The 12,693-nt window shown below is 49.5% G+C and overlaps 1 protein-coding gene across 2 annotated transcripts in view; it reads left to right on the top strand.

Moving 5' to 3' along the window:
* The window catches only part of SLC35A3 (solute carrier family 35 member A3), a 643,323-nt gene that overhangs the window by 449,210 nt on the left and 181,420 nt on the right, over nt 1–12,693 (top strand). The window lies entirely within an intron of this gene.

The following is a 12,693-nucleotide window of genomic DNA, read 5'->3' as shown; positions in this document are numbered from 1 at the left end:
GTGGAAAAGGTGTTTGCGGCCCATGGTTTCCCTCACACACTGTGCTCGGACAACGGGGCGCCGTTCCAGAGCGAGCGATTCTCTGAGCTAATGGAGAGCTGCGGGGTGCTACACAGGAAGATCACACCCCTCTGGCCAAGGGCAAACAGCGAAGCCGAACGGCTGATGAGGACTCTGAACAAGACCTTTAGAATCGCCCAGGGCCAGGGGCAATCCCTCCAAAGAGCTCTCTATCAATTCCTGAGGGTGTACCGCACTACCACGCATGCCTCCACCGGAGTGGCCCCGGCAGAGGCGTTATTCAAACGGTGCCCTCGGGGGCTGTTACCGGAGGTGGGGGAGAAAGAACTGGGGGTAATCCACAACCAACAGGTCGAGGCAGACCAGCGAGTGAGGATCGAGCAGGAAAACATTCGGCGAAGACTTCGCCCGCAGCGGCTGGAGCCGGGCGATGAGGTCCTCATTCGAAATAGACACCCCCATGGAAAGCTCTCCCTTCCGTATGAGCCTGAGCCTCTGGACGTCGTTGCAGTCAAGGGATCCATGGTGACTGCCTCGGACGCAAGGTCTGCGGTAACCCGCAATGTGAGCTTCTTCAAGAAGCTAGGGGATCTGAGACCTGACCCGCCCCCTGATCCGGACGTAAGGGTGGTTCCTGAGGACCAAGGAGAGACCCCCTGCCTGCCTGAGTCCCCGGCCCAGACTACGCCTATGGACAAATCACCCGTACCGGAGGTGAGCGGGAGGTGCCCCCAGAGGGCTGGGCGAGGGGAAACCCGCTCACCTCAGCGACTACGTATTGGGACATTTGTCTGAGCATCCTGATGGTGACAACTGTTAAATAAAGGGGCCCGGGTGGATGTCAATAAAGGGGTATTTTGGAACTGGATCTTAGATGTGGTTATCGTTGTAGTGATAGTTGGTTTGCAGTGTGTAGCATTTAAATGTTTTGTTGTTGTCCTCCCGAAAAAGGAGGAGTGTGGCACTGCCCGATGACGAGGCGCGCACGCGGCGGCGTGATGTTGCACGCCGCTGCGTGCAACATAAATAAACGGGCGTTCCCGGCCGTGACAGTGCGACCGGGAAGCCTGAGCCAGAAGGACGTGTGTCGAGTGAGTCCTTGTGTGCTGGGGGGCTTACGGGGATCGCTGGGGGTCAGGACACACCCCCAACACTGGTCAGATATGCCTGCAACTGGGCCAGAGAAACCCCTACTGAAGGCTCACAGGACCACGAAACCGTAGGAGCAGCAGGCAGCAGATTGCCGACCAAGAATCTATTTTAAACCCTGACGAATGTGGGCAACATTGATGTTCTAAAACAATTGCGTTGTCAAAGAAACCAGCTCAAGTATCACTTAACTCTCTGTGATTGGCTAAAAATGTCCCGACCTGTAATGTTCATTTTTACTGGTAAATTTCCCTGAAATGTGTGTTTGAAAAGGCTTCATTTCCCCATGTGCCTGAAATGGCTCCACTGCTGAAAAGCGAGTTGCAATAAATTAGGCTATTCTGAGTGACTAGTGCCTTGTAGGTTGTGTTTGTTAAATAGGTAAAGCCCATTCTCTGCTTTGATCGCTCTGAAATCAGTAGTACACATTTGGGCTGTGTGGTAGGAATGCATTCATTTGGGATATATTTGCATTGGTAGAAGGTTAACTTCTTTTTAGTGTAAACTCTTAAAAAACAGACCTCAAGACCTCAACCTATTTATTTTTAAAGAGAGGAACTGTAAAAAGTCCACTTAGCTTGCGAGTTCTCCCCTTTAGAATGGTAGCATTAATGCTACTTCTTTCTGGCTGTGAACATATAGTTAGTTTTGTATATGTTTCCGGGAGAAGGTGGAGTTCGATCCTTTACAGTGCATCATTTGTGGGGTGTTTGCCAAAACTGCGCCCTGGGCTGCCAACTCACTGGCAGTGGCACATGACTGCAATGGCTGCTGCACAGTCCTCAGTGCATTTACTGGTCCCGAAGGACACCTGTCGGAGAGAGGACAACAGTGGAACAATCACTGCCCAACAGACCCACCACAGGGGCAGGGCCAGGGAAAGGGCCTTTGTGAAGTAGTGCCTGTGCTGGGCTCCGGTCTAAGGAAGATCTTGCTGCAGTGTGTGTCTGACTGGCAAGTCAATCAGTTCAGCAAAGATGGTGTCTGCAGTTTTCTATCTCTTTAGTAAATGAAGAAAGCTGGTTAAAATGCTCCACTTAACACCTGTAGAATCAGAAGAAATTGAGAATGAGGATAATGTATTTAAAAAGCAGGTAAACATTTGAAGTCGTATTTCGAGAAACCAGTATTATGTTATGTTATTTTATTTTGATTGCTATTTGTAAATGGTGCTTTGAATGGATTGTGTCTTCCAACGTATTCCTCATCTTAGATGCATTCCATCCAGCTTTAGCTGCTTCGGAATTTTTTTCTCGGCAGAGGGCGCCGTGCGTCGATGGTCCCTCGAAGGCCTCCGTCGAGGGTGATGTCATCGGGTATACAAGTAGCACACGCTGCGCCCGTTGGCCTCAGTTCCGTTTTTCCGCAGTACGTGTTGCTTCGGAGACTAGCCGTGCGTCGAGTGGTTACGTGACGCAGTTACTGGAAGATATTTGATATGTCCTCATCCTCGACCCCGACTACGACCCCGCGAGGGGGGGATTCAAAAAGTGTAAATCCTGCGGTTCGAAAATGTCCGTCACGGACCCTCACCGGGAATGTCTGTGGTGTCTCGGGGAAGGCCACGACATGGAGGCCTATACGAAGTGTCAGGCGATGACAGGGAAAGCCTTTCGAGAGAGGAAGGGAAAACTGCAGGTAGGTCGTAAAGCCGACCGAAAAGCCTCTAGCGTCGAGTCGAGGTCCAGTGAGGAGAAATCTCCTCGACGCGAAAGGTATCGGTCTAGGGCCCGAAGCGATTCTCATTGCTATTCGTCTTTGACGAAAAAGTCCAAAAAAAGACGCCACCGTTCCCCTTCCACCTCGTCCTCGGACGAATCCCCAAAAAGAATGAAATGCCCCACAAAACATTTTACCTTCGAAGAGTGGGAAGCATTCAGGGTAAAAATGATGGAGGTGTTTGAAAAAGCTAAGCCTCGGTCCGCGCCTTCTTCGGAAGCCGGACGGGAGCATTATCGTTCCGACACTCACGCGCCCTCGGGCCGGGGTGATCGAAGGAGGAAGCATCAGGAACCTTCCAGGAAACCGAGCGAAAAAGACTGCTCGAGTCGAGTCGACCGTTCGAGGTCACTGATGCCGTCTGAAACCCGACACACCTCAAAGGGCAAGTCTTTGAAGAGCGCCTCGACGCCCTCAAAGCCAGCGCCATCGACGACCACTATTTTGTCAGTGCCAACAACACCATTGATGCCTTTGTTGACGTCGACCCTGAAGCCCTCGGCGCCAAATATTCCAAAGGCTCCAACTCAGCCAACTCAGCTAGAAACTGTAAAAATAACAGCAAAAGAGAAGGCTGCAAAGGCTGTAATGCCTTCAGGTTCCACTGATACACCTCTCCCACCTCTCCCAGAAAAGGTTTTTAAACCTCTTCCAAGGAAAGAATTTTTCAAATCCTTAACTTCAATATTTGAAGAACAGGAGAGATCTGATGAGGAGAATGTTCCTTTTAGACTGGAATATGGCACCCCAAATGTCCCAGAATGCCTGATTTCTGAGGAAAGCAGGATGAGGGACCTGGTGCAAACCTTACATAATGCAAGTGGCATTGATACTTCGCCTGAAACAGATTTTGGCAGGCCAGAACCAGGGGAACATGCCAGTCCCTCATACCGTCAACTAATGACAAAGATGGTCGAATATTTAGGATGGGCTAGACCACCAACTCAATTCATCCAGGATGATCTGACCGATATATTGGATCATGGTCCCACCGAAGATCCAATTCTGCCCTTCCATGTAGCCTTGCAATATAGCGTGGCCAAAAAATGTGAGACTCCGGATTCTATTCCTGAATAAATCCCTTACTTCAAAATACCACCCTTCCAGTAGCGTCCCCGGCTATCTGTCTAAACACCCCACTCCAGAGAGTCTGGTGGTCCAGGCAGCCACAACTTCAAATAAGGTGGCGTACCCTTCTATCCCTCCGGATAGGGACAACAAGCGTTTGGATGGTTGGGCAGGCAAGGTATTTTCAGCTGGGAGTATGGCATTAAAAACAGCCAACTCCACATGTGCCTTGGCAAAATTTTCATACACTCTGTGGGAGTGCATTGCAATGTGGCGGAGCACATACCAGAAGGGGATGAAAGGGAAGGATTCCTAGCCATTGTTAAAGATGTAAATGAGGCCATGCAGGAATCCCTTCAGTCTGGATTGGACACTGCAGATAGTGTGAGCAGGTCCATGGGCACTAGCACAGTAATGCGCAGATTTGCGTGGTTACAGAAGTCGGGTTTCACACCAGACGTGCAAAACCATCTTCTGAACATGCCCTTTGACGGGTCTCACCTTTTTGGCAACAAGGCTGACGAGAGCCTTGAGAGGTTGCAGACCTCAAAAGCAGCTGCAAAGTCTTTAGGAGCTGCTATTAGACAACCTCAGCCTTTTCGTGCGTCAGGACAATCTTGGAGGGGACGATCCTATCGTTACTACTCCTCATATGGAAGGGCGAGAGGAATGGCCAGTCAAAGGGGCCAGAGAAGGGCCACTCGCGGTGGACGAGGAAAATGTGCAAAGCGAGCTTCAGCTGCAGCCTCTTTGCCATCAGCGGCCGCAGCAACCGCCACAAAACCACTTTGAGGACTTGCATCACAAGACACATGTGGGAGGCAGGCAGCCACAGCATCTGCAGTATGGCGAGCCATTACTTCAGATGTTTCGGGCTCTAGAAATAATAGCCCAAGGTTACTGCCTTCCTTTTCTAACGCAACCCCAATGCAATCGCCCAGGGAGACACCCTTTGAAGTTTTCGAACCTGCTCCTACAGCAGGAAGTTCTAACCCTGCTGGAGAAAGGTGCTATAGAGCCAGTACCTGTAGCGGAGAGGAACAAGGGATGGTACTCCCCTTACTTTTTGATCCTCAAAAAGGACGGAGGACTGAGACCCATCTTGGACTTAAGAGGCTTGAACAAGCTCCTCAGGAAGGACAAGTTCAAGATGGTTACTCTTTCACAGAGCCTTCAGGCCCTGCAACTTCAGGATTGGTTGGTGTCATTGGACCTCCAGGATGCTTATTTTCATGTGCCAATTCATCTCAAGCTCAGAAAATACTTCAGGTTTGCAGTTGGCGACTCACACTATCAGTTTCGAGTCCTGTCATTCGGATTGACCTCCGCCCTGAGCGTCTTCACCAAGTTAATGGTAGTGGTGGCAGCGCACCTCAGGAGAGGGGAGATTCACGTCTACCCCTACCTGGACGATTGGTTGATCAGGGCACGTTCTGCCGAACAAGCACTGGATCATCTGAAAGTCACCTGCTACTTCCTCCACAGAGTGGGCTTCTCCCTCAATTTCAAGAAGTCACAAATGACACCTTCACAACAGCTCCAGTACATAGGGGCTGTATTAGACACATCCTTGGGAAAGAGCTCGCCTCCCAAGTTGAGGGCTCAAGACAGTCTTCAGATGGTTTCCAAATTCCAAAATGCCCAAAATCTCCATGCCTACGACTTCTTAAGGTTGCTCGGCCTCATGGCATCCTGCATCTTCCTAGTGCCAGAGGCACGCCTGAGGATGAGATCCCTTAAATGGGCTCTAAAGACTCAATGGTCCCAGTTCTATGGTCAAATGACGGATTTTCTTCAGATTCCGAACAAGGTTTGGCAGGATCTTCTGTGGTGTACTTGCACAGAGAATATCCTAAAAGGAGAACAGTTTTGGCAACCATGGCTGGAAATTACAGTAGTGACGGACGCCTCACTCATGGGGTGGGGAGCTCATGCCAACGATCTGACAATCAGCGGTCGTTGGTCTCCATCAGAGTCCAAACTACACATCAACCTTTTAGAGCTGAGAGCAATCAGACTAGCGCTGAAGGCTTTTCTGCCATCTGTCAGAGGAAAAAATGTCCTGATGATGACGGACAACACAGTGGCCGTGCATTATCTATTCAAAAGAGGAGGTGTAGGGTCACTACCTCTGTGCAGAGAGGCAATGCGGCTCTGGTATTGGGTAATTCAAGAAGGAATCTCCTTAACGGCAGAGGAGAATATGACGGCGGACGCTCTGAGCAGGCAGAGCACGGTGTCCCACGAGTGGGAACTGGCTCAGGAAGTCATTCAATAGATCTTCGCCCTTTGGAGAGCTCTTCAAGTAGACCTATTTGCGACCATAATCAACCAGAAGTGCGAAAGGATTTGCTCAAGGGACTTTCCCCCAAGAGGAGCCCTAGGAGACGCGTTTGTGGTGGAGTGGAACTTCCCACTATTATACGCGTTCCCTCCGATTCCCGCCATTCCTCAGGTCATCAGGAGATTGAGACGGTTCAGAAACTGCATGATCCTATTTGCCCCGGATTGGGCCAGGAGAACGTGTAGACCTGTCCATCTGTCCTCCATTACGTCTTCGTCAGAGAGAGGACCTTCTCTCACAAATGGAGGGCCAGGATCTCCATCCAGAGGTCAAGATTCTCAACCTTCATGCTTGGTATCTGAAAGGCTGAGATACAAGGATTGGGACCTTGCAGATGACATCCTTGAGGTGTTGCTTTCGGCAAGAAGGCCAGCAACAAAATCTCTATACTGTTGCCGTTGGAAAAAGTTTTGCAACTGGTGCAGAGAAAAGAATGTTGATCCTTTTCTATGTTCCATTCCGGAAGTGTTGTCCTTCCTCTTGTCCCTAGCACATAGAGGTCTAAATGTTGGGACCATTAAAGGTTATCTTGCAGTGCTTTCCATTTTCAAACGTTCGTCGGAAGAATGCTCCTATTTCAAAATTCCTTTCCAAGTACCAATTTGTGATCTTAATCTGGTTCTAAAATTCTTAATGTGTGCCCCTTTTGAACCCTTGTACACTTGTCCATTAAGATTACTAACATGGAAAACTGCTTTCCTAGTTGCTTTAACATCTGCAAGAAGAGTGAGCGAATTGCAGGCACTGTCTTCTGGGCCACCCTATACTGTGTTCCATAGGGACAGAGTGGTATTAAGGGTTAAACCCTAATTTTTACCTAAAGTTGTGTCCGATTTTCATTTAAATCATAAAATTGTTCTACTCGCATTCTACCCTCCACCTCATCCTAGTAAAGAGGAGGAAAGATTGCACAGGTTGGACCCGAGAAGAGCTCTAAGCTTTTACATTTCTAGGCTCTCCAAGCTTAGAGTCGATAAACAACTTTTCATTGGCTGCACCGGAAGGAAATTGCGTCATTCGGTGTGAAAAAACAAACCATATCACGTTGGATTGTGCTTTGCATTTCAGAATGCTTCAGATTGGGGGAAAAAGACCCACCTGAAGGCTTAAGGGCCCATTCCACCAGGGGCATTGCCTCTTCTACAGCCCTTCAAAGAGGTGTTCCCATAAAATCCATTTGTGAAGCAGCAACTTGGTCATGGCGGCACACTTTTTCAAAATTCTATAGTCTGGATGCTTCCCAGTCTAAGGAGCTGAATTTTGGTAAAGCAGTGCTATATTCTGCCATATAATGGTATACAAAATCTACTCGCTCCTCCAGAGAATTGTCTATACTGCTTTGGGAGTCTATTTAAGATGAGGAATACGTTGGAGGACAAAATCCATTCGAAGAACAAGTTACTTACCAACTGGTAACGTTCTTTCGATTGGATGTTCCTCTAACGTATTCCTCATCGCCCTCCCATCTTACCCCTCTGTAGATTTTCCGGGTTATTGCCACTTCAACTCTTGCAAGGCTAATACCTGACTACCGGCATAATCTACACAGTAGAGCAAGGGTGGGAAAAACAGAACTGAGGCCAACGGGCGCCACGCGTGCTACTTGGATACCCGATGACGTCACCCTCGACGGTGGCCTTCGAGGGACCATTGACTCGACGGCATTGACGCACGGCGCCCTCTGCCGAGAAATAATTTACGAAGCAGCTAAAGCTGGATGGAATACATCTAAGATGAGGAATACGTTGGAGGAACAGCCAATCGAAAGAACACTACCAGTTGGTAAGTAACTTTTTAATCTGCATTGTTGGTCCATACATCACCACAAATGAGCCCCCCAAAACGTTCAAACTATGGGGAGCAGTAGTGAGTGATGCGCTGTTGCCCCGAAGAGGCACAGCTGTGTTAGTACATTTTTGAGCACCGGCACCTAATTATTTACAAATTAAGCACTGATTAGCTGTCATATAAACCCAGGTGTCGTTATTTACTCTCATTCTGTGTCTGAGTTGTAATCTGACGTTGCATGAAAAACTTTGAAAAACCCCTCAGGGAGGGGGAATAACTTGAACATGGAACCTTTGGGGCCTTTGCACCTCAGCATTTCTCTCTGCTGCCATCAGCATACTTTCAAATTCCAGCTTGCTCGGGGAGAAACCTGTCACCTCAAAAATCTTTAGTGAGGAAAACGGGGGAGCATCAAGTCCCTGGAGTCCTCATTGTTGGCAACCAAGTTCCCTGAAGAGACAGTTGATTTAGTTGGCTGCTCCCTGTGGTGGTTTGGCCAGGGGGTGGATGTAACACTTATAGCAGTCAGAAGGCCAGCTTGCTACATGGTCAGACCACCAGTCAGTGTTTTTTTGGATTGAAACACTTGATTCTCCAAGACACGTCAATATAGATTACCCCTGCTATCTGCGCAGGGAGTATTAATTCTATTAAAGACTAGGAGGCGAGCATTATGCTTCATCTTCATTTATTACTACTCTTCAGCAGTTCAACAAAACACTCTAAAAAATCGTGAAAAAGCGTAAACTTTGCTTTCCTCTTTTTCTTTCCTTTTTTCTTTTTTTTTTTTTTTTTTTTAACTACAATGTCCATGAGTCTCTGTAGTCCATGCCCTTTCCACCAGTCATAACCCACTTCCTGTGCTCGGGCTCCTCCTCTGCTTTTACTCGCTCTGAAACTGCACAAGTCCATTAACTGATCCTCGCCAACAGAGCGAAGGTTCTTCTGAACTTTAAAACTCCACCGCCGGTGTCCTCCCGGTCTGCTACTCTCAGCTACGGCACGGCCATCAGTTATTCTTCTGATCTTCCCCTATGAAACAGAAATAGAAAGTCTTAGGGTGGTGCGTCTGTAGTGTACTTCACTCATATAATGCAACGACATTTAGTACAGTACATTACTTCGGGAGGGAATTTAATGCTCGCCTCCTAGTCTTTAATAGAATTAATACTCCCTGCGCAGATAGCAGGGGTAATCTATATTCTATGACAAGACTGGAGGCGAGCATTATGCTTGTTCAAAGCTGCCCAACACTGTACTAGCCAGACCCTCTGTTGGCTTAAAGTAAAATTCTCTAAAGGTACGGTCGTTTGACCAGTCCGCTGTTAGCATTATTACATTCAAGGGCACTCCCGCTCTCGCTGCTGACGATGCCATCGCACCCCTCACTGAATGCGCTCCATACATGTCCACATTCACACCCGCTGCCTGCATGATCTCCTTCACCCATCTAGCTATAGTAGCTGATGTTACGGCGTGATAGGGTTTCCTGCGCGCTATTAGCAACTGGGTAACCTGCGCTGCTCTGTTCTCTGCTGTTCTACTCTCGTATTCTTTAATACACCGTGCAACGCACCACTTCGAATTGCCCGGAAAATACGGATAATGCACCGTGGAGGTACCTGTCTTGGTTCTCCTAGCAATAGAGAACGTGACTCCTTCCGGTCCGAAAGCTCGTCTGTTAATCTCCAGAGCTTTAACGTCTGACACTCGTTTGCATGAGATTAGACATAATAACATAGCTAGCTTACCGGATAGTTGTTTACGGGTAAGATATTTATCCGTCGGCCAATCCGATAATAGTCTTAATACTGTCGCCACATCCCATGTCGAATTATATCTGGGCACTGGTGGCACTCTGAACTTTGCTCCTCTAACGAGCCTGACTACCGCGGGGTGTTCTCCTGCTGGCCCTCCTTCTATTGGAATGTGTCCCGCTGATATAGCTGATCTGTACACCCCGTACGAAAAGCTTTCCCGTCCTGCAGTAAGTTCGCTAAGAAATTTAGAATTACCACTACAGGTGCTGAAACGGGATGAACACCTCTGTCCTTGCACCAGCTTGTCCATTTTGCCCAAGCTGCGTCATAGCTCCTCCTAGTGGAGGGAGCCCAGGATTCTGCGATAAGCTGAGCTGCTTGCTCCGAAATTCCTGGCAGGGCCCAACGTCTCCTGATATCCTGCACGCGACTAAGGGGAGTGTCCCTCTCACTCTCAGAGGATGACACAACCCAGCTGGGTCCGTGATCAATCGCTCTCCTTCGGGAAGCATTCTGGGTAAGTCTGCTAGTAGCTCCATTAGCGTTGGAAACCACACTTGTGACTTCCACAACGGTGCGACCAACACCAGTTCCGCTCTCTCCCTCCGACACTTCGCTAGAACTCTGTTCAACATTGCGAAGGGGGGAAAAGCGTAATGCGGTCCTCCTGTCCACTCTTGCAGGAACGCATCCGTTCCCTGCGCTTCCGGATCTAGCCTCCAGCTGTAATATAGGCTTGTCTGTGCATTGAGCCGGGATGCGAACAGATCTACCTTCAGTGGACCCCATCTCCTGTCCAGTCTCTGAAACACGACTGGGTCCAGCTTCCAATCGCTGGAGTCTATCAGGTAACGCGAGTTCCAGTCCGCTACTATGTTCTGCTCGCCTGGCAGGTATTCCGCTATCACTGACGTCTCTGACTGTAGACAGAAATGCCAGAAGTCCTTTGCTAGTTCCGCTAGCATCTTGGACCTCGTACCGCCTAGGTGATTTATGTAACGTACTGCGGAGATGTTGTCCATTTTCAGCAGCACACAAGATTTCACTCTTCCTCTTGTGAATGCCTTGATCGCGAACGATCCTGCCAGTAGCTCCAGGCAGTTTATATGTAGCCGGAGCTCCTCTTCGCTCCATTTGCCCCCGGTCTGTAGGGTCCCACATCTGGCCCCCCAGCCCTTCCGGCTGGCGTCCGATTCTATTACCAGATCTGGTTTGTCCCCGAATATGGCTCGCCCATTCCAGGCGTCCATATTCTTCAACCACCACTCTAGTTCGGTAATGGAGTCCTGATCTAGGGGTACTTTCTGGTGATACTTCAGACCCTGTTGTAGGTGTCTTATCTTTAATCTCTGTAGCGCTCGGTAGTGCAGAGGCCCTGGAAATATGGCCTGAATGGATGCTGCTAGTAGCCCCACTACTCTCGCTAGCGTCCTGATAGATATCTGCTTCTTCTCCAGACATAATCTGATCTCCCTCTTTATGTCCTTCATTTTCCGAGCTGGCAGCTCCAGGGTCGCTTTCTTCGTGTCTAGTACGAACCCTAAGAAATCTAGCCTCTGAGCTGGTACGGTATCTGACTTCTCTGTATTCACTAGGAATCCTAGAGATAGTAGGAGGTCTTGTACCCATCCTGTTTGATATACTAGCACTTCTCGGTCTTCTGCTAGGAGCAAAAGGTCGTCCAGATAAATTATCAGTCTGACGCCTTTCTCCCTGATCGCTGCCGCTACCGGTTTCATCAGCTTCGTAAACGCCCAGGGCGCCGAGGCCAGCCCGAACGGCATCGTCTTGAAGTGCCAAAACTGTCCGTGCCATCGGAACGCTAGAAATGGTCTGTACTCTTCGAGCACGGGTACTGTGAGGTACGCGTCTTTTAGATCTAGGCGCGTCAGCCAGTCTGCCTCCCTTAGGGAGTCCCTGAGCTGATGTATGCCCTCCATCTTGAAGTGGCGATATATGATCCAACCGTTCAGCTCTTTGAGATTGATAACTGGGCGTACCTTCTCCTTCCTGTGTACTAGGAACATATTGCTGACAAACTTGGGTGGCGTTTCGCATCTCTCTATCGCTCGCTTGCGCAGTAGCTGCTCTATCTCGCTGTCTAAAAGCGCCTGTTCCGCTAGCGCTAGCCTCTGGCTCCGCGGCCTGTCCTTTTGCACTGGCATCTCTATGAAATCTAACCTCATACCTCTGACGGTCTGCAGTATCCAGGAATCGCTGGAAAGCTTGCGCCAATTCTCTAAAAACATGCGCGTCCTCCCCCCTACCGGAGGATACTGAATCGCTCTCACCTGGTGTAAACCCTTGACCTCGTCCTGATCCTCTGGACCTGCGGCCTCTTGGGAATCTCCCTCTGGATGGGAAGAAAGTATCCTGACTCTTGTTCTCCCAGTATTGAGCTCTGGGGTTTTGAGGCCTTCTTCCGCCTTGGGTCCGACCGGCCGCCCGGCCTCTGTAGCGTCCGGTCCCTCCAAAAACTCTATTCGGGAATATCTTGCGAATCGATGCTTGGGCTTTCTCGAGCGAAGCGTATGTCCCTACGAATCGGCCCATCTCCTTACCGAAGGTCTCACCGAACAGGAGGCCCTGGGCCCCTTCTCCTGCCTCATACGATGAGAGGTCGCTGAGCTTAGAATCAATCTTGAGCAGGAGGCCTTTCCTTCTCTCCGAAGCGATGGCGCAGTTCGCGTTCCCCAGAAGGCAGACTGCTCTCTGCGCCCATCCTGCGAGAGCTTCGGGGTCAACTTCCTCTCCCGTGTCCCTTGCTCTCTCCGCCAGGTCCATGATTTTAGCGAGAGGGCCTGCTAAGTCCAGAACTTTCTCCTGGCAGCTTTTCCAGGACCT

This window comes from Ambystoma mexicanum, chromosome 1q (genome assembly GCF_040938575.1).
Source record: "Ambystoma mexicanum isolate Mex_15411 chromosome 1q, UKY_AmexF1_1, whole genome shotgun sequence".
NCBI lineage: Eukaryota > Metazoa > Chordata > Amphibia > Caudata > Ambystomatidae > Ambystoma > Ambystoma mexicanum.
The sequence above is the reverse complement of the archived record's forward strand: the minus strand, read 5'-3'. Positions and strand labels throughout refer to the sequence as shown.